Raw genomic sequence first — 20,993 nt, 5'->3', positions numbered from 1 at the left:
TAGGTCATTTGTTTTGCCGATTTTCATCATTTTCAGCAATTTTTTACTTTAAATTCTTGTTTTTAAGTCATTTACTTTCTTCTGAGTTATTATTTAGTCAGCCTTTATGCATTTACGTTGGATAATCTTGTAAATAACCCCGAGCGATGCTTAGCCTAGGCACATTCTTTAAAGGTTCGTTGATATTAATTAGCCTATATCAACACCTTCAAATTATATCTATCAATACCTTAAAATTATAGTTCGTCTCCTATATTTTCCCCATTATTGACCTCTGTTCGCCTATTTGGTCCCCATTTGCTATCACAAATATAATATCTTGACTAAATCGAGTCGAACCTCGATATCTCGATATCTCCATTACTCGATTTTTCAGTATCTCGAAGTATCTTGCATTTCCCGACCCTTTTTCCTATTCTTCGCGTATATTTATTTCTTTATTACTCGAAATTCGGTTACATCGATTTCTCGATACAAACAATACTCTATAACTCGAATTTTATTCAACGTTAACTGTGCAATGCGGCATTTGTGGTTTGTGAGGAACAGTTAAGAAGTAATAATAATTAATAATGTTATTTGCTTTACGTCCCACTAACTACTTTTTCGGTCTTCGGAGACGCCGAAGTGCCGGAATTTAGTCCCGCGGGAGTTCTTTTTACGTGCCAGTAAATCTACCGACACTAGGCTGACGTATTTGAGCACCTTCAAATACCACCGACTGAGCCACTCAGCCCGGCAGAGAGTTAAGAAGTAAAGAAAGGTTTGCAGTGATGCTGGGAGCTATTGTGACGGGAACCGACAAAGTAAAACTACTAGTGATCGGAAAATCGGCGAAGCCTCGCGATTTCTCGGGTGTGAACGGTCACGTACGAAAGCAACCCGCGAAGTCGTGGATGACAAGCTCCATTTACGAATCTCGGCTGCGTGGTATTGACTAGAAGCGGGTGTCAACGTGAAGGAAGGAAAGTTTAAAGGCGGCCATACACGAGCGGGATTTCCTCAAGGTTCGGCCTGAACAGTCCAATCCGTGAGGAATTCCTCAACGTGTGTAGTGGCGTCCTTGAGGCCGCGCTGAGTGCGAGAGATCCAAAAATCCCGAAAAAAATTCAATTATTTTCCGCCTTGAGGCCAAGCAGCCCGGATTTTCCGAGTCTCTTGCTGCGTGTATGTGTTGACGGCAGTAGGCCGTGAGGATTTGTGAAGTGAAGTGATTATCGAGAGTGTCCTATATCGTCATGTCTCGAGAACTTTTAACAGAATTTATACAAATAAACCAGAATGAACCTTGCTTGTGGTAAGCGAGTTCAAAAATTTACCATGATGAAAATTATTTGCAACACCACGTGAAAAAACAAACACCCCCAGTCAACCTGGAGTTGAACCTTGAGAAAATCCCCAAGGCCTTTTCCTTGAGGATGTAAGGAATTCCTCTCCGTGTGTGGGCGAGGGTTCGGTTGAGGAAATCCCCAAGGCCTTTTCCTTGAGGGTGTAAGGAAATCCTCTCCGCGTGTGGGCGAGGGTTCGGTTGAGGAAATCCCCAAGGCGTTTTCCTTGAGGATGTAAGGAATTCCTCTCCGTGTGTGGGCCAGGGTTCGGTTGAGGAAATCCTCAAGGCGTTTTCCTTGAGGATGTAAGGAATTCTTCTCCGTGTGTGGGCGAGGGTTCGGTTGAGGAAATCCCCAAGGCGTTTTCCTTGAGGATGTAAGGAATTCCTCTCCGCGTGTGGGCGAGGGTTCGGTTGAGGAAATCCCCAAGGCGTTTTCCTTGAGGATGTAAGGAATTCCTCTCCGTGTGTGGGCGAGGGTTCGGCTGAGGAAATCCCCAAGGAAATCCCGGAGGATTTTTCGTTCAGGATTCCCTGTACGTGTATGGCTAGCTTTAGAGTAACAAATAGAAGAGAGTAAGGGATTTTTTTTCCTAAGGTGTTAACCGACGTATGTTTTTTGTTTCACTACTGTATGTACTGTATCCTGTCTCCTAAAATGTTACTGTAATAAGGGTTATAATTACCGATGACCTTCGATGTTAGGCCTCTTAAAACAAGCATCATCATCATCATCATCATCATCATCATCATCATTATCATCATCATCATCATCATCATCATCATCATCAAAGTGATGCCGTAAAATAGAGTTTATATAAGCTGCCTCTGTGGATCAGCGGTAGAGTGTCGGCCTCCGGATCCCAAGATAGCGGGTTCAAACCCGGCAGAGGTAGTCGGATTTTTGAAGGGCGGAAAAAATCCATTCGACACTCCATGTCGTACGATGTCGGCATGTAAAAGATCTCTGGTGATACATTTGGTATTTACTCGACAAAATTAATTAAATCTCAGCCATAGACGCCCAAGAGAGATCCGGTTTACTCTGTCTGCCATCTAGTGAGCCTAGAGTAAAACGGAACGTCGAAATTGACGAGCAGACAGCCTGATGGCGTCAAATCGAAATGTCTGCACACGGTAGCTGAGGCCATACGATTATTATTATTATTATTATTATTATTATTATTATTATTATTATTATTAGAGTTTGTATATTTTAAAATGCTTTTTAAAATAATATATTCAGTATATAATGGCGTGTGCCCTCCCGAAAGGCCCGAAGGCCAGCACGCTAACCATTTGGTTACGTGCCAGATGCGACCGTGCCGGATGCGACCCGGCCATTATCGTGCCAATAGCGACCGAGCGGAAAAGCATCGTGCCGCATGCGACCCATCAATCACTTACAATTGATCTGCATTAAGGGCTGTCACCAAGTGGCAGATTGCTTATAAGTAACTAACTTGGTCTTTTCTAAAATAAAGGTCTGACACCGTTGTTACTAGGTTCGAGTGCCGTTGGTCGAAAGAAAAATATAATAATGATGCTGGCTTTACGTCCTAGTAACTACTTTTATGGTTTAAGGAGACGCCGAGGTGCCAGAATGTAGTCCCGCGGGACTTATTTTACGTGCCAGTAAATCCACCGACACAAAGCTGACGTATTTGATTGAGCACGTTCAAATACCACCGGACTGAGCCAGGATCGAACCTGCCAAATTTGAGTTGGAAGACCAGCATCTCAACCGTCTGAGCCGTCTGAGCCACTTAGCCTGGATGAAAAAAAAATTCACCATCAGAATGTTGGCCGGCAGGGTAGGAAAGTTGGTGGTAGATAGTTTCTAATCACTAGATTGCATGCCAAAAGCCGGGATTCAAATCCAAACCTTTTCGAGTGAGGGGATATGATGCTGTTGATGGTGATTCGGCCGTCTTATGGCGACGTAAAGCATTTACCAGACCCCTTGGAATTATTTGAGAGGGGTAGGCTACGTGCCGAAACCGGGTTTCATCTCTCCCTACTTCATTATCATAATCCCACATCCAGACGCGCAGGCCGCTCAAGGGAGTCAGGTAGAAAGACCTGCACCAGGCAAGCCGAACACGTCCTCGGACACTCCTGGTACTAACAGGACACGATAAGTAAGTAGGCCTAAGTCGTAAATAATTTCAGAGAATTAGGATCATTTTTATTGCTAGTGGCATTACGTCGCACCGACACAGACAGGTCTTAAGGCGACGATGGGATAGGAAAGGGCTAGGAATGGGAAGGAAGCGGCCCTGGTCTTAATTAAAGTACAGCCCCACCATTTGCCTGGTGTGAAAATGGGAATCCACGGAAAGCCATCTTCAGGGCTGCCGACAGTGGGATTCGAACCCACTATCTCCCGGATGCAAGCTCAGGGCCGCGCGCCTCTAACCGCATGGCCAACTCGCCCGTTGGGAAAAGACGTAAACGCATCACCATGTTTAGTGTTGTAAAACGAGTTTTCCCCAGAAGTGTTATGTAAAGTAGGGGCAGTAGCTGCTTATAGGACTTAATGAAATGGCATTGCACTTCGTTTAGCTTACCTTATCTTGGGTGATGACACAACTTATCAAATGACAATGTGCTTGTCAACGCCGGTCGCATCCGGCACGGTTACAGATTATGCGGTCGCTAGTGGCACGGGTCGCATGCGGCACGGTCGCATCTGGCACGCCACCAACCATTTAGCCACGGAGCCGGCCATGTATTTAGCTCCCGAGGTGGTTCGACATATCGAGGATGCACTGTATTAAACTTTTTCATTTTCATTGTTAAGACTCGCAATCCTGATTTTAGGAACACAGCTATATCTAACATCTTCAATTAGTCCGGCTCCATGGCTAAATTGTTAGCGTGCTGGCCTTTGGTCACAGGGGTCGCGGATTTGATTCCCGGCCCGGTTGGAAATTTTAAACTTAAATGGTTCATTCCCTTGGCTCGGAGACTGGGTGCTTGTGCTGTCCCCAACATACCTGCGACTCACACACACCACATATAACACTATCCTCCACCACAATAACACGCAGTTACCTACGCATGGCAGATGTTGTCCACTCTCATCGGAGCCTACGCATAGCAGATGTTGTCCACTCTCATCGGAGGGTCTGCCTTTAGCCACATGAAATTATTATTATATTTTCAATTACCTCGGTATAACATACTTCACCTGAGAAGCCGTCTACGAATCTCGGCACATAGTGCAACAACCCCGAAAAGCCATGACCTACCTGCTGCTCAGCCTGCATGTTATGAGGTGTCGTGTGGTCAGCATAACAAATGCTCTCGGCCCTTATTCTTGGCTTTCTAGACCAGCATCTCACCGTAAGATAGCTTCTCAATTGTAAATATGTAGGCTGAGTGGACCTCGAACTAGCTCTCATTTCCTGGTAAATATCGCTGACATGACCGAGAATCGAACCCCGAGCCTCCGGATAAGAGGTAGCAGTCACGCTACCCCTACACCGCGGGGCCGACCTTCGTTACGTCCCAACACTCAACCGGCATATTCATGTGTCCTGTCCGCCTAACATTACAACAACGCTGTATGTTCCACCGTCTTAACTCACTACCCGATATCGACATATTCACACCCTACGCATCCATAAAACACAAAATTAAAAGTTTTCTCGAGGTTTCCATTTTCTTCCGTCCTTCCTCTTGCTAACTCTGTTAACCTTGCCAGTTATTGTTGTCATTCAGTGTTGCCAACTTGGCGGATTTTCCTCTAAATTTGGCGGAATTCTAGATTTATTATAGCGGAATTTAGCGTTTTATCTATTTTACATTTTTTTAAAAAATTTGTACTCCAGTCTGTCTCCGAGCTATTCCGTATTTCTTGCCAGGAGCTAGCAGACACATGAGGAAAACATGTTATTTGGATTTGATGTTATGAGATCGTGGTATTATAAATTTGTAATGCATGGGGAAAGGGTGCTTATCTCTTAGTTGACGAATGACGACTGATAATGAAACTGTGAGAGAGTAGCATTTATATTTATGCTATGATGGGAGACCGTTTAATGAACTGGCCTGTTCTGTGTGTTGCCCTTGAGGTAGGGGATTCACCTAGTTTGCACCCGTCAGTAAAACGCCTACAAGTTTTATCTCGCCGGATCGCAGGCAGAGGGTTAATCCCAGTGAAACTCACAGATCAGATGAGTGCAGACATTTACTTTTATTATTATTATTATTATTATTATTATTATTATTATTATTATTATTATTATTATTATTATTATTATTATTATTATTATTTCCGGCTCCATGCCTAAATAGTTAGCGTGCTGGCCTTTGGTCACAGGGGTCCCGGGTTCAATTCCCGGCATGGTCGGGAATTTTAACCATCATTGGTTAATTTCGCTGACACGGGGGCTGGGTATATGCATCGTCTTCATCATCATTTCATCTTTATCACGACGCGCAGGTCGCCTACGGGAGTCAAATTAAAAAACCTGCCCCTGGCGAGCCGAACATTTCCTGGAACGCTCCCGGCACTAAACGCCATAGGCCATTTCATTATTATTATTATTATTATTATTAGTCTATTATTATTATTATTATTATTATTATTATTATTATTATTATTATTAGAGATCGGATTTCTTGGCGGAATTTTAGCGGATTTTTAGTAGTATTTAGCGGATCTTGAAAGTATAAGTTGGCAACACTGTTGTCATTCTTGTTATGCTGTTTATTTATTTATATATTTATTTATTTAAATATTAGATACAGCCTATGGGGGTCATTGTATAATAATAATAATAATAATAATAATAATAATAATAATAATAATAATAATAATAATAAGGAAGAGTGCCATATATGGAATACCTTTTTATTTTATTAAAAATGACGAACTCATTTTTGACTTTTTAAAATTCTAAATGCATGTCACATTGATACGATATGTCTACTTTAGAGCAACTTATTTTCAATCTGATTTAACACTTCATATATTTGCAAATTACAAAATATAATAGAAACTGCACTTTTCTTGTTCTAAAACAAGTGTTCCTAATATGGAATACTATAATTCTACTTGTAAGCCTCTTGTTTTAATGAATGTTTATGGACTACATGTTTGAAATAAGAAACTCATGAACAGAATTTAAAATACAAGATCATTATTTGCAATATTCACACACGAATATGTCACCTTCTGCACTTGAACACTCGGTATGGCACCATAACATGCACTCCAAACACTGAATCCATTCCTCACCGCTTCTATCTCGGGAATATTTGCCGTCACAGTAGAAGCATGTAGCATCTTCATCACTCGGGTCCACTTTTCCACGTTCCTCTATATCAAGATCAGATGATTCATCGCTTATACTGATTGGTTCTTCATCCGAAGAAGAACTGTCATCTCTTGTTGTCTTACTTCCCTTTCGCGTAGGCTTAGCTCTGCTCAAACCACTGCACGAAGGTTGACTGAGTTCTTGAGCTATTCTTGCCGCAGTTCTAGGTCTAGCTTTCTTTGAGGCCAATGAGTCGGACCTAGTTCGACTCAGTATATTTTCATCTACGGTATCTACTCATTTGATCACATAATCTTTCCTGCAGCACCACATTTCAAAGATCCATATTTTCTTCGGTGAAGTGTGACGAACGAGGCCGACGAGAAAGACAGGCCGCGGCGCGCACGTCATACATTGAATGTCACGTGACTTGGCCGGTCTTGCTGTAGAGAATGCATCCCCAGGTTCACGCGAGAGACTATCGTAGCGTGATAAATAAAATACATTTAGGGGTATGTCAACCTACTAAAATAATACTATTGAACTACAGATCAAATGAAACAGTGTCTCTTACTATCTTTGGTTGAACAAACACTAAAAATCTTACTCAGGTACAGATATGCACACACAATAATGTTAATTGTTAATGTACAAGTAATCCTATATTCGCAATAACATTCGTGTACGAAATATCTTATTGAATCCAGGGTGAAACGTAGGCCTACGCTAAGCTATTTACAAGCCTTGCATTTGTTCCACTCCATACCTGGCTTCAGCATGATGTATAATACTTAAATTTTGCTACCTTCCTGGAAGTTATCTGGTCCTATTGTAAGCTATTTACATGCCTTACATTTGTTCCACTCCATACCTGGCTTCAGCATCATATCTAATAATTAAATGTTGTTATCTTCCTGGAAGTTGTCTTGGAACCACCCTATTCAGTTAGAAATTAAATTAAATGGAGTGTATCTTACTAGCCTTGCTTGTCAAAATCTAAAAATCTTATTGCAGCAAAGAGATGCTCACTCAGATGAGTCAAATGTACCTAATGAAAATGGTTAATGTACAATTAAGCCTATATTTACAATAACATTCATATAAGGAATATCTTATTGAATCCGGGATCAAAGGTAGGCCTATTGTAAGCTATTTACAATCTGGTTTCAGCATCATATTTAATACTTAAATTATGCTCCCTTCCTGAAAGTTATCTTGGAACCACCCTATTCAGTTCGAAATTAAATAAAACATAGTGTCTCCTACTAGCCTTGGATGACAAAAACTGAAAATCTTACTGCAGGAAAGATATGCACACTCAGATAAATCAAATGTTGCTAATGAAACTGGCTAATGCACAATTAAGCCTATATTTACAATAATATTCATGTAAGGAATATCTTATTGCATCCAGGGTGAAAGGTGAGCCTATTGTAAGCTATTTACAAGTCTTACATTTGTTCCACTCCATACCTGGCTTCAGCATCATATCTAATACTTAAATTTTCATTTTCATATATCTGTAATTAAATAGGATATGAATGCATTACCTCTAAATCGTCAGCACTGGTGTTGTAATTTATCCAACTCGTGTACTGCAGCCCAACATTGCTGAATAATGTGAACAACGTTGAGGTTATATACCTACACATTTTTGTAAATTAATACTTACTTACACTTCCGCACACAACACTATGAATGTAAGGAACTGTTGCACAACACCAACATATTCACATAAACACAAAATCTCCGTTATTTCCTTCCATAATCCACAATAAACTAGCAATAACACCGCAAGAACACATGTAATAACCGGCTTCACTCTACCATTGCTGGGACTGGACTTGTCACGTGACTTTAACGGGCCGCGGCCTGTCTCTCTCGTTGGCCTCGGTGACGAATGAGTGATGTCATTGGCTTCCCATCACGGTGACCCTGGATTAAGTCCCTATCAATACACGTGGGTACCGTATTTTAAATGAAATTTCATGGCACTGTAGTCCGTAAATCTGGCAGTGAACTTGGTTTTGTACCCCATTTTCCCTGTCCTTACTGCATTGATAGCTTGCTGCATGTCTACTTCCTTCCACTTCTTCCGTACTTTCCCCTCCGAATTGTCCTTCCGACTGGCCATGGTTCTGAAGGAAAGAAAAACTGTCTATAGATAGTGCAAAAATCTGGTCCCAAATATGGAATACTATTCCATAATTGGAACACCATAGTATTCTATATTAAGCACACAGCCACATTTAATTTCCATCTTACAAATTACGTATGTCAGTTCATCAAATAGATTTGACTACTACGTGGTTTGTATAGTTAATTCACCCTCTATGCACAGCTAACAAGAGTTTTAAAATTTAGGTAAGATCTGGTTTGTACAGGACTGCAATTCTTACCTTCCCAAAACTTCTTAGAGGCTGAAAATCACGCGGTCGACTGTCACGGACAGAGAACACAGCTTAAGTGACTTCCCTCAACTCACCACCACAGAGCGCTTCCTTGTGCATCTTTCTACCTGCTCCTTGCAGCTCTGCCACGTTTAACTTAGCGAATATTGGGGTATTCCATATTAGGAGCATATTCCATATTTGGTACTCTTCCTCCTCCTAATAATAATAATAATAATAATAATAATAATAATAATAATAATAATAATAATAATAATAATAATAATAATAATAATAATAATAATAATAATAATAATAATAATAATAATAATAATAATTTTAAATAAGTATAAACGATAACAAAGGTATAAACAACAATATTATGTAACAACAATAAATTAACCATTTCAACAATAACAACGTAACAACATTGACAACGATAACTGACAAGTGTCGGTTACAGAAATTAGGAAGAAGAAAGGTTGGAGGGACGGAAGAAAGTGGTAACCTGGAGAGGACTTCAAAGGAATCATTTAATTTTTTGTTTGAAGGATGCGAAAGGTTTGAATATGTCGATATCGGGTAGTGAGTTAGCAAGAGTAGGGAGACGGTGGAATATAGAGCATTGTTGTTGTTGTTGTTGTTTATGCAAACCTCATAACATTACCGCCGTGCAGGTAGACTCTACTTGTCACTCGCTTCAGTAAGTTTGCTTTCTAACCTATTACTGCATAAACATTCGGGCCCTAGTTATATTTTATTTACCTAAAACCTATGTTTTTTTACGGGCAGATAATAAAATGTGAGACATTTCCGGCAAATGCAAAACGATGCCAACGCTATGATGGGGTTGTGTGCGCGGTCGAACCCGTGATCTAAGGCACGATTGAGCAAGCGCACTAACTACTTGACCAGCGTGAGTTGTAAATATAACCGATCTCTTCTCTTCTAATTATAAAGTTCAAAGCTGGAGACGGTGAGATCGATGGCCGTGTTTTCTACAAGAACAGACATGGGTAAACAAAAGAAGTTATTATTTCCCTCTCTTATGTCAAAACGAAACTCATAAAGCGATTCACACTGCATTAGTAACTTGCTCGGCTATTGTCAGACCAGAATGAAGATGTTGGGGGGCTATAATTAGTTACAGGACAGACAATACCGTCATCATCTGAAGGAGTGACGCCGCTCTTGAATTATTGGACTTATCGCTCTTCCTTCTGTAATAAGGGCTACCATCTTCATGTTGATTGATTTTCCGATTTCTCTGCCAGTGTCTAAATAAATATCTTCTTAGGATCAGACAGGAGGTTATCATAACACTTATTTACAGTCAGTTTATTGACTGGCGAGTTGAATAATAATATAATATAATATAATATAATATAATATAATATAATATAATATAATATAATATAATATAATATAATATAATACTTCAAACATAAGTAAGAACTCTATGCGCTACATAGTGTAATGGTTGTAGGAGATAACGATTTTACACCCCTCAAGCTTCATTTTAATTCCCCCAAATAAGGAAAAGATCGTTTTATACCTCTTCATGGACGGTATCCAAATGAGTTAGATCAGCCATATATCGACAAACAAGCGTCGCATGAGTGGTTGGCGCACTCAGATATATGCCCAGAAACAGAGGGCCTCATGTTCGCCATACAAGATAAAGTCATTGTCACGAAAGTACATATAAACTGCATGATCCTTCTGTCTATTTAGATCAGTGCCGACGATGTAATACATATCCAGAAACCATCCAGAACATAACCTCAGGTTGTTGATTAATGGCAAATACAGACTTACAGACATGAACAAATTGCAAAAATCATTCACCAGAAATAATAGCCCGACAAAAGAACCTAATCCATTGTAATACAGCATATTGGAAGTACAAACCCCAGTCAGTCTTGGAAAGTGAAAATTACAAACTAACTGGGATAGACGTATCCTCACTGATAAAACTATTACCTGCAATAGACCAGATATAGCTTTTGTAGATAAAATCAATAAAATCTGCTTCATAATTGACATAGCATGCCCTAATACTCACAACTTCCAACAAACACATACAGAGAAGATATCCAAGTACATAGGTCTGGCCACAGAAATAAAAACCATGTGGAAACTCAACAATGTTTTCATAATTCCAGTAGTGATTGGATGTAATGGTATTATACCAAAGACACTACACAGAAGCATTGAAGCCCTTAATCTCTACCCTCTCACTTACAGAGAATTACAAAAAGCAGCAATCCTGGCCACTTGTCATATAGTAAGGAAGTTTATTGGCATGAACCATCCACCACATACAGAGGACTAATGAAAATCGTCCAGTAATTATTCTGACTATTTATGTATAGTAAATATCCCATAAATATATGGTAAATTTATTTGTCAACAATGTAAGTATATACCGATATGTATGGTGTATATGTGCGTATGTAGTAAATGGTACTTCTTGCATGTACATTGCACCGAAGAAGCACATGAACCCAGTTATGAAACTGTGAATTACATATAATAAAGAATAATTATAATAATATAATTTAATTTCATCATCATCATCATCATCATCATCATTTAGGTAGGTCTTGCAGTTGTTCCTCAGAAACCGGTTAAGACACTCTGGGTCGTTCACTTGCTTTTTTTAAAATTCTTCCTTCAGTGATGTTACACAGGAACTCCTTGTATTGCACACTGTGATCAATAACTTTTATTTCCCGTCTTTCAATTTCAGTCACCAGACTCCGTATTTCTCCTGTCTCTCGAAGAACTGTGGTGACTCTCACTAGGTACGGTAGTTAAGTTTGTCGCTTAACAAGTTCGTGCTTAGCTTGTTGAGTTGTTAAGCTAGGCCCTCACAGGTCCTCCACGAGTCTGAGTATATATCTTATTCCAAATGAAACGAAGATGTCCAATGTTGTATTTATGAATCGACTGACACTAATTACATTTGAAGATTTAAAGTCTATTTACAAATTTTGAGGCCTCACGCCTAACAGCCAACTCAATCAGTTGGTAGTTCTTAAGAGGCTACATTACAAGAGACCTTTTCCGTTTGGAGTCCAGGGTTTTATATGATTTAGGGCAGTCACGTGTCAATCTCTCTGGGTAGGATACATTGCCTTCATACTGGTTGATTCCAGGGAAGAGGGGGATATGTGCAGCAAACAGTTGGGAGTTTAGGAAGGGGTTTCTGATGGCACCAGGGAGTGGGGCACATACGTCACGGAAAGGTTTGGGCTGATTCTGCCAAGCCTGAGGATATGTGTCATCCTGGACTCTGAGTTGTTATTGAAAAGTTACTCACATCTTGGCTCAACAGTATTGGTCACTAGTTTACCTAAGGTCTGCTGAAACTGCTTGACACTCATACAGTATGCCAGCAACAGTAATAATAATAAAAGTAGCTTTTAGAAGCCGAATCCACTAGTATTAATGGGTGAGGGTTCTATTCTCCGCGAGGGATATAACTCGGTCACGTTTCCGGAGTATCTCATGGACCTCATGGCATGCCCAAGAGTCTCGTGTTTTTCTTTTAGTTGTAGGCTGCTGGTGCATGTATGGGCTGGCGTTGTTATTTTTCTCGTTTAACAGATCAAATGGGTAAAATTTACTGTAGATCTGGAGGAAAATAATAAAAGACTACTACTACTACTACTCCTATCTCTGGAAGGACTTCGGTATTGCTCTACATTTCAGTCCAACTTACCCCCTGCATTCTTCTCCAGATTGCCGGGCTGAGTGGCTCAGACGGTTAAGGCGCTAGCCTTCTAACCCCAACTTGGCAGGTTCGATCCTGGCTCAGTCCGGTGGTATTTGAAGGTGCTCAAATACGATAGCCCCGTGTCGGTAGATTTACTGGCACGTAAAAGAACTCCTGCGGGACTAAATTCCGGCACCTCAGCCTTAAAAAGTAGTTAGTGGGACGTAAAGCAAATATTATTATTATTATTATTATTATTATTATTATTATTATTATTATTATCTTCTCCAGATCCACATTTCAATTGCCTCTAGTCTTCTTTTGCAGCCGTACAGAAACACACTCCATACAAATATTTTGCAAAGGCCTCACGAGTTTGAATATCTATGTTTGTTGGGCAGCAGATGCTCTTTATCTTGGAAGGCTCTCTTTGTTATTGCTATCCTTTTTGTGACTTCCAATATGCTCCGATTATCATTCGTTATTAGGGCTCCTCGTTCAATTTTTTTAGGGCCAATTTTGATGTGTGTGATAGGTATTTTCTTGGATTTATATATTGTCATGGTTTTTGTTTTCCTTGCGTTAATATTGAGGTTCTATTTGCCTAAAGTTTCTGCTAGTATGTTGATTTAATTTAATAATTACAATTTGCCACTGAGGTTTTATGCAGCATTTACATTGAAAAGAACAAACAGAACAATTCTTACTGAAGAAAAAATGAAGGAGAAAATTAAATTGAAATCCGTAGAACATACACTGAACCTCAAGTATTACAAACGTTGAAACAGGGTAACTCGGTTGTAATAAGGAGGTATGCTGGTGATTAAAAGTTCGGATGTTAAAACTGTAATAGGTTAGAATGCAAACATGCTACTGTAAAGCAAATAACAGTTTTACTCTACCCGGGCAACAGTTCTGCTATGGGGTTTGCATAAACAGCAGGGTTCCGGCCTATTAGAAGCACTAGAACGTATGTTACTCTCGCTACACTCGACAGTTCCTACCAGGTAAGTTGGTTTGCATTCTAACCTATTACTATCCAAACATCCGAACTGTCTAGGAGTTAGTCTAATTATCTGAAATGCTACCAAACGAAAACAATCAATTTCCAAGGGAATTAAATTACTAAGAGTGGAAGAAAATCAAATAATAATAATAACAACAGTGGCTTTGGTAAATAAGATGATTTAACGAACGTACTATGCAAAGGAAGGGGCTGCATGGCCGGGGTGGTAAAGGCGTACTCGGAAGGACGTGGGTTCGAATCCCTGTCAGGAAGTCGTAAATTTTAAGAAACGAGATTTCCACTTCCGGAGGTGCACATGGCCCTGAGGTTCACTCAGCCTACACCAAAAATGAGTACCAGGTTAATTCCTGGGGGCAAAGGCGGCCGGGCATAAAGCTAACCACTCTACCGCATCAAGTGTTGAGTGGACCTCTAAATAAGAGGTCAGTGAAGTGCTTTGTGTGGAGTGTGGCGCTTTATGGGGTTGAGACTTGGACGTTGAGAAAAGAGGAAGAAAGAAGACTAGAAGCATTTGAAATGTAGATCTGGCGGAAGATGGAGAAAATCAGCTGACAGGAAAAAGTAAGGAATGAGGAAGTATTAAAAAGAGTGGGTGAAGGAAGGATGACGATATTGGAATGCATTCAAAGACGGAAGAAAACTTGGTTAGGCCACTGCTTGTGACGAAATTGTTTAATAACCGAAGCATTCGAAGGGAAGGTAAAAGGGAAACTGAAGAGTGAAAGGAAGAAGTATCAGTTAGTAGACAGTGTAAAGGTGAATAGAAGATAAGAGAATGACTGAAGACAGAACAGCGTGGATAATTCATGCGAAGACCTGCCGATAGGCAGACCAGGGGCCTGTTCCACGAACGAACTTTGCAACTTTTTAACTTTGCACTTTTCACTTTTCAATTCTTGCAAAGTGCAAAGTCTTTCTGTTCCACCATGATCTAGGTTGTACTTTTCAATTTCTTTGCAAAGTGCAAAGTCTTTGCGAATGAGTGATCCGATAGAGTTTATTCCACGAGCAAACTGTATAGACCTAATACTCTATGATTTTAATGCTTTACTTTTCGCGGCGAACTTGACGGTTTAATTGTGGTACCGTTTAAGTTTTTAACATGGGAAAGAAAGGTTAGTATTACAAGAAGCTGGCTGTGCTGGAAGTTGTCAGGGAGAAACGCGACATCCTTTTTGACAACTTTAAAGATAACCTCTCAAATGATGACACACATCAATGTTAACGAGAGTACCGTCAACACATCAACACACAGAAGGAAATTCGCCCTTCATTTAGAAATTTCGTTGCTATATTATGTGAATTATCAGGCCAACGTACTGTTAGGAAATATTACATTTACTATAATATCTACGACTTTGGTAACAGTTCTTCAAATAATTGATTTTGATGGCCCATGCATTGGTGCTACACCGTGCAGCTGGACACAATTTACTAACCAATGTAAGCATATAAGAATTTGTTCTTTTTCGGAAAGGAATTGACTTCTTTTTGTTGCATGTTTCAATAAATGACTGATCATTTCAAAAATATAGAATATAGTCAGCCTGTGTTGGGGTAATACGAAATCACTCGCGAAAGTCCGTCGAAGTGAGGTTATGAAAATTAATCTCGTCTTTGTACGTTCTCTTATTGGGTTCTTCATCACCGTCCTCACTTGATGCTAACAAAAGCTCACGTCGTAACGTGTTTATATCATTAAACCAAATTCTACGCCGAGAAACTAGTGTAAATACTTGTTAATTAGCAGATGAAAAGGAAAGCTAAATCTGAAAAGTTATGGTGGAACAAAATCTGAACTGAAAAGTGCAAAGTGCAAAGTAAAAAGTTGCAAAGTTCGATCGTGGAACAGGCCCCAGCAGGGATGATGAAGAGGGGAGAGATTACGTAATTCGAGCCTAAAGTTAATGCGGGGAAGTACCTAACGAGCGATGTTATCAATAAAACGTCACCCAGTGAGACGAGGAAAGAGTTTTGGGCACAAATATATGATGTACCATTAATCATCATTATTCATTTTCCTTAACTTTGGATTAGAATAAATTTACTCAGATTTGTTTTTTTTTCCGGTTTTCTGGTGTGTTGCAAAAAAATCGGGAGATCTCCTGAAATTTCTGGAGACCTGGCAACACTGCTAGATAAACAGGCTCCGAGTGACAGAAGTTCAAACTGTTTGTCTTCACATTTGTATTTCTGTCCAATACTATACACGTAATATTAAAATAATCGTTTTGACTGATAGTGCTGAAGGGAGGAGCATTGCACGATGTTGCCACATTCATTTCTCGTTCCCCTCGCTTCTGCATCACTTGTTGCCTCGTTCAGCCCGCTGAGTTCTGCTGTACGTAACTCAGGTTTGGCAACTCTAAGCAACACGAGCTCACCAGCAGGCTTAGCTCCGTGGCAGCTGCAGTGGGGCCACCCTCGTTTCCATGGCAACCATAACCACTACTACCTTCTCCCCACCCAATCAGGCAGTAAACGGACTTCCCTAAGAACTGTCATAAATCATCTTTCAATACTACGACTGCAGTTCTAATAATTTTGCTTTCTCTTGAAGTGTTCTACTAGTACAAGCAATGCACTGTGTACTCGAGTATATTGGAGATTCAATATGGAAACCAAACGGGCGCGCTTTTGCGGTATTCATCGACTATACGAAGGCGTTTGGTGGGGTAAACCGTAACATCCTCATTGAGAATCTCGAAGCAGCTTTAGGACCTGAAGATCATTTCCACCACTTAATAATCAACATTATGGAAGGGAATGTAATTCATTTATTTATTTAATGCGCACTACATGATTTCTAAACCCAATTACAGTTGTAAATGTTTACATGTGTTTTTTCAATGTTTCGAATCGGTCTAATTATCTCTAAACTGTTCTAATATTATATTGACAACGAGATAGGAACAGTATTTCATATCTAATCTAATTTCAGCTTTACAAGAAAGAGTAAAATAAAGAATAAAAAAACGCAATTTCACATCTAAACTATTATTTACTTCTAGTTCTAACACTTAAACTTACTTTTATGGGATAAGGCTTAATGTAGAATATTTATAATACATTTTATGGTTCAAATAAGCATTACAAATTATTTAGAGAGTTTTCACTCAGATGGTGAATTCTTGTAAAAACAAGTCGAGAGGTACACAGAAGTCCAAAAGTTATTTTTCTGAACTGCACTGTTGTAGACATTGCATAGGCTGTAGATGGGGAATTTTTGTGAGCGGTTGTTCTGACTCTTTTTATTCTGAAAAGGTACGTTTGTCCTCGCATTACAGCGGGGCACACGGAAGCTCAGGAGGCATAAAAAGTCGGGGTTGTCAATAATAGAATTTAAGAGTTTTGTACAGAAACTTCATGTCATCCTTTTGTCTCCTCAGTTCCAAGCTTTCTATTTCAAAATTTAGGAGAAATTCGTTGTATGCTGTATGTGAATAATTACAGTTTTTTTTGAAATGTAAGTATTTTAAATATCTCTTTTGAATTTCTTCGATGTGTGCAATATATATTTTGTTTGCTGGATTCCATACAGCGCTTGTGTATTCTAATTTGGGCCTGACGAGAGAGATATAGAGAGGTGTACATAGCCTACAGGTTTTTAGATGTTTAAAGGGCTTTACATTCCTCATCACAAATCGCAATGTCCTGTATGATTCAGCAACTACCTTCAATATATGTGGGATGAAGGTAAGTAGTGATGACACAATCGAATACTTTTAATAATCGAATAACCTCGATTCGATTATTTAGATAATCGAGTAAATAATCGAATAAAATAATCGAACGAGTTTGAAACATCATTCAGTTGTAGTGATGACATAATCGAATACTTTTAATAATCGAATAACCTCCATTCGATTAATCGAATTAATAATCGAATAAAATAACCGAATGAATTTCAAATATCATCCAGCTGTAGTAATAAACATCAGTGATAGTCTTCTTCAGTCGAGAGACACACAAACGAATGGCGTACTACAAGGTGACCCAGGGCCATAACGAATGCGAAAATAATAGTTCGGGCCCCCTGAAATGAAATGTAAATCCTATGACTAACTAATATAAACGCAATTACAGCAAGTAGAAATAATACAAGTCATATACACAAATGGATTATTCGTCATTGTAAGATTATTTGAATCTAATTTTTTTAATAGGTTTTATTTTACTGCCTCCGTGGTTCAACGCACATACCTACCAATCTACCCGATTTAGGAGAGGGACTTCCGAGTTTTGACAGTTTTCCCTGCCTCCCGATTATTCTATTATTTCTCTCGATTTTAGCTTATTTTTTGGTGTACCTACCAATTTACCCGATTTAGGAGGAGTACTTCCGAGTTTTGACAGTTTTCTTTTTTTTCAATTTGTTTTACGTCGCACCGACACAGATAGGTCTTACGGCGACGATAGGATAGGAAAGGCCTAGGAAGTGGAAGGAAGCGGCCGTGGCCTTAATTATGGTACAGCCCCGGCATTTGCCTGGTGTGAAAATGGGAAACCACGGAAAACCATCTTCAGGGCTGCCGAGAGTGGGGCTCGAACCCACTATCTCCCTATTACTGGATACTGGCCGCACTTAAGCGACTGCAGCTATCGAGCTCGGTTTGACAGCTTGCCCTGCCTCCCGATTATTCCATTATTTCTCTCGATTTTAGCTTATTTTTTGGTGAACTTCAAACATTTGTTCTCAAATACCGCCATTTCAGCATTGTACGTCAATGGCAGGAAGTCCTTCGCTCATTGGCCGCTTTCAAATGAAATATCGATGTTTATTAATACGAGAAATGCGCGCGAATGTGCGATGTTTATTAAAACCTATATATCGCGACGCGTATATCGATTGTAAATCTCTCGTTCTTGCATGCTATGTTCGTTCACATGAGTCTAGTCGATTCTAGAGACGAGTCGCTAGATTTGGAGTCTTTTCTAGTAAATTTAGTGACAGAATTTCAAAGTTAGCGACTAGTTACCTCTCTAGAGATATCAGGAGCTATTTGGAGACAATTCAGGCGAGTTTTAATTTATTACTTGATAAAAATAGCATTGCACTTCGCGTAATGACATCTGAGTACATGACCGGAGCACGAGGCTTATCAGGGACCGATCATCTCACTCACATACTTCCTGTGAGGGAACAGAGATGCGTAATTTTTAGCCTTGTAGCTTCGTATAGCAACAGTCGGGTTTTGAGATAATAAGTGTAATAATGTATACCACAGTACTCCTGTATTGCCCAAGACGTGAAGAATAAGCAGTTTTGAAAATTTTATCTCCTGGTATTTCCTGATTTTCATATCAAAACCTTCTTATGTTTAGTTTTGTAAAGTTGACAGGTATGAACGTATAAGCTGCTTAACTGGCCAAATACCAACACAACCGTACATCACTTTGATATTCGTATTTAAAATTGGTTGCCGTTTTCAGTAACTACAGAAGTATGCTCTGTAACCGATGCTGAAGTCACAGTTATAAGAATTTACTCGATTACAATCCAGAAAATATACGAACAAAATTAAATCAAAAACTCTTCAAATAAAGTTTGAAAAATATCAAACCGCACAACTGATAAGCCTGGTGTAAGTTCACCATGTTATTACCTTGGCGCAAAGAGAACTCGTTCAAAACCGAGTTGATTGATTGGTAATGCATCAAGTTATTGTTGGAATTATATATTGTTGTCGAATAAATGTGTGAAGAAAGTTCAATGATAAGCACATTTTGTGCATAATATGATCTCAGGTTCACTTCACATCTAAATAAAATTGATATTTTGGTATCAATTTTCATTGCTGTAGTTATTTTTGAATAATTTGGTGCAGGTCTTTTTGAGGAGCGAGTTGTGGTGTTGCGAGAGACGGCATAATCGAATACTTTTGATAATCGAATAACCTCTATCCGATTATTTAAATATATAGGAAAATCGGTAAACCTATAAACACTGGCTGTTTTCCATGAACCTACAGAGTTTTACTCTTTTTTAATGATATATTGTTCAGTGAAATGTGTTCAGCTGATTTCTCACTATTTCCATTAACGGAAAACGGCTTCTCAAATTTTCTCCCTCTGTGGGTGGGGGCGGTCTAATAACACCCACGGTATCCCGGCTAAAAGGGGCCCAAGGGGCTCTCAACTTCGGAGCGTGGGTTGGCGACCACGGGGCCCTTAGCTGAATCCTGGCACTGCTTCCACTTACTTGTGCCAGGCTCCTCATTTTCATCTATCGTATCTGACCTCCCTTGGTCAACTCTTGTTCTTTTCCGATCCCGGCGGTATTAGAGCACTCGAGGCCTAGGGAGTCTTTCATTTTCACGTCCTTCTTTGGCCGAGACCTTCATTTTTCGAAGTGTCGGATAGCTTCTATTTTCCCCCTCTGATCAGTGTTAATAGTGGATGGTTGTCTAGTTGTAATTCCTCTTAAAACAATAATCATCGCCACCACTCTCAGATTTTCCACTTACATATGTAATATAATCTACTTTCTTTTGTTACAGGTTGACACGCGTGTTAGTCATGCCCCAACACCTGACAGAAGAAGGCGTGTCTATGGAGCTACCCGACTGTCTGTGATAGCCATGAAAATTGGCACTGTGCCTTCTAATTTAAAAAACCGTACTTCAGTAGTTTCCAGTATACCATTTCACGTTTAAAGAACACACTTCATTCATCTTACCGTAAGAGCTATAATTCCTTATATTTTTCTTAGTTACATATTTCTTATCGAGGCATAAAAGATATCCTTGGAATCACGTGCAAAAAGTGTCACTCAGCATTAAACTTTTTGTTAGGTCGTTGTAACACTTAAGATATGAGGCTTCATCACCTTAGCAGTCAAAACATATGCGTGTATATTTTGCGTTCTATATTTACCGAAGGATTAAACAAATAATTGACCTTCCGCGTCTATATCCTCCTCCAGACAACTCCGCTCATTACAAACTCAGTTCTGACATCAGCAACATCTAATGTGAACATCACCTCGGTTTGTATCATATTGGAATTCAAGTTAATCTCTCTTCTGAATTATAAGTTAAGTTACAGGAAACAAATGTTGAAATCATTTGTAAGGATAAGTCCATTTTTAAATGATCAATTTTGTATTCGTCAGTTATTTACAATCTCGGTTCTAAATCAATTTGTCGGAGGAAATTTTGTAATTATGTTGTTTTTAAAGAATTTATAAAGCAATTTATTTTGACGCCTAAAAGAAATACTTTTATCGTAAAAACGTGACATAAAGTGGGAAGGTGTTGAG

General features: G+C 39.4%; 1 long non-coding RNA gene across 1 annotated transcript in view; it reads left to right on the top strand.

Annotated features, from left to right (window-relative positions):
- Nucleotides 1-20,993, top strand: part of LOC136886856 (uncharacterized) — a 28,771-nt gene that overhangs the window by 6,615 nt on the left and 1,163 nt on the right. The window contains exon 2 of the long non-coding RNA XR_010861832.2: nt 20,233-20,412. This is a non-coding gene — a long non-coding RNA (uncharacterized lncRNA). The remainder of the gene's footprint in view (nt 1-20,232; nt 20,413-20,993) is intronic.

Source organism: Anabrus simplex, chromosome X, assembly GCF_040414725.1.
Source record: "Anabrus simplex isolate iqAnaSimp1 chromosome X, ASM4041472v1, whole genome shotgun sequence".
Taxonomy (NCBI): domain Eukaryota; kingdom Metazoa; phylum Arthropoda; class Insecta; order Orthoptera; family Tettigoniidae; genus Anabrus; species Anabrus simplex.
The sequence above is the reverse complement of the archived record's forward strand: the minus strand, read 5'-3'. Positions and strand labels throughout refer to the sequence as shown.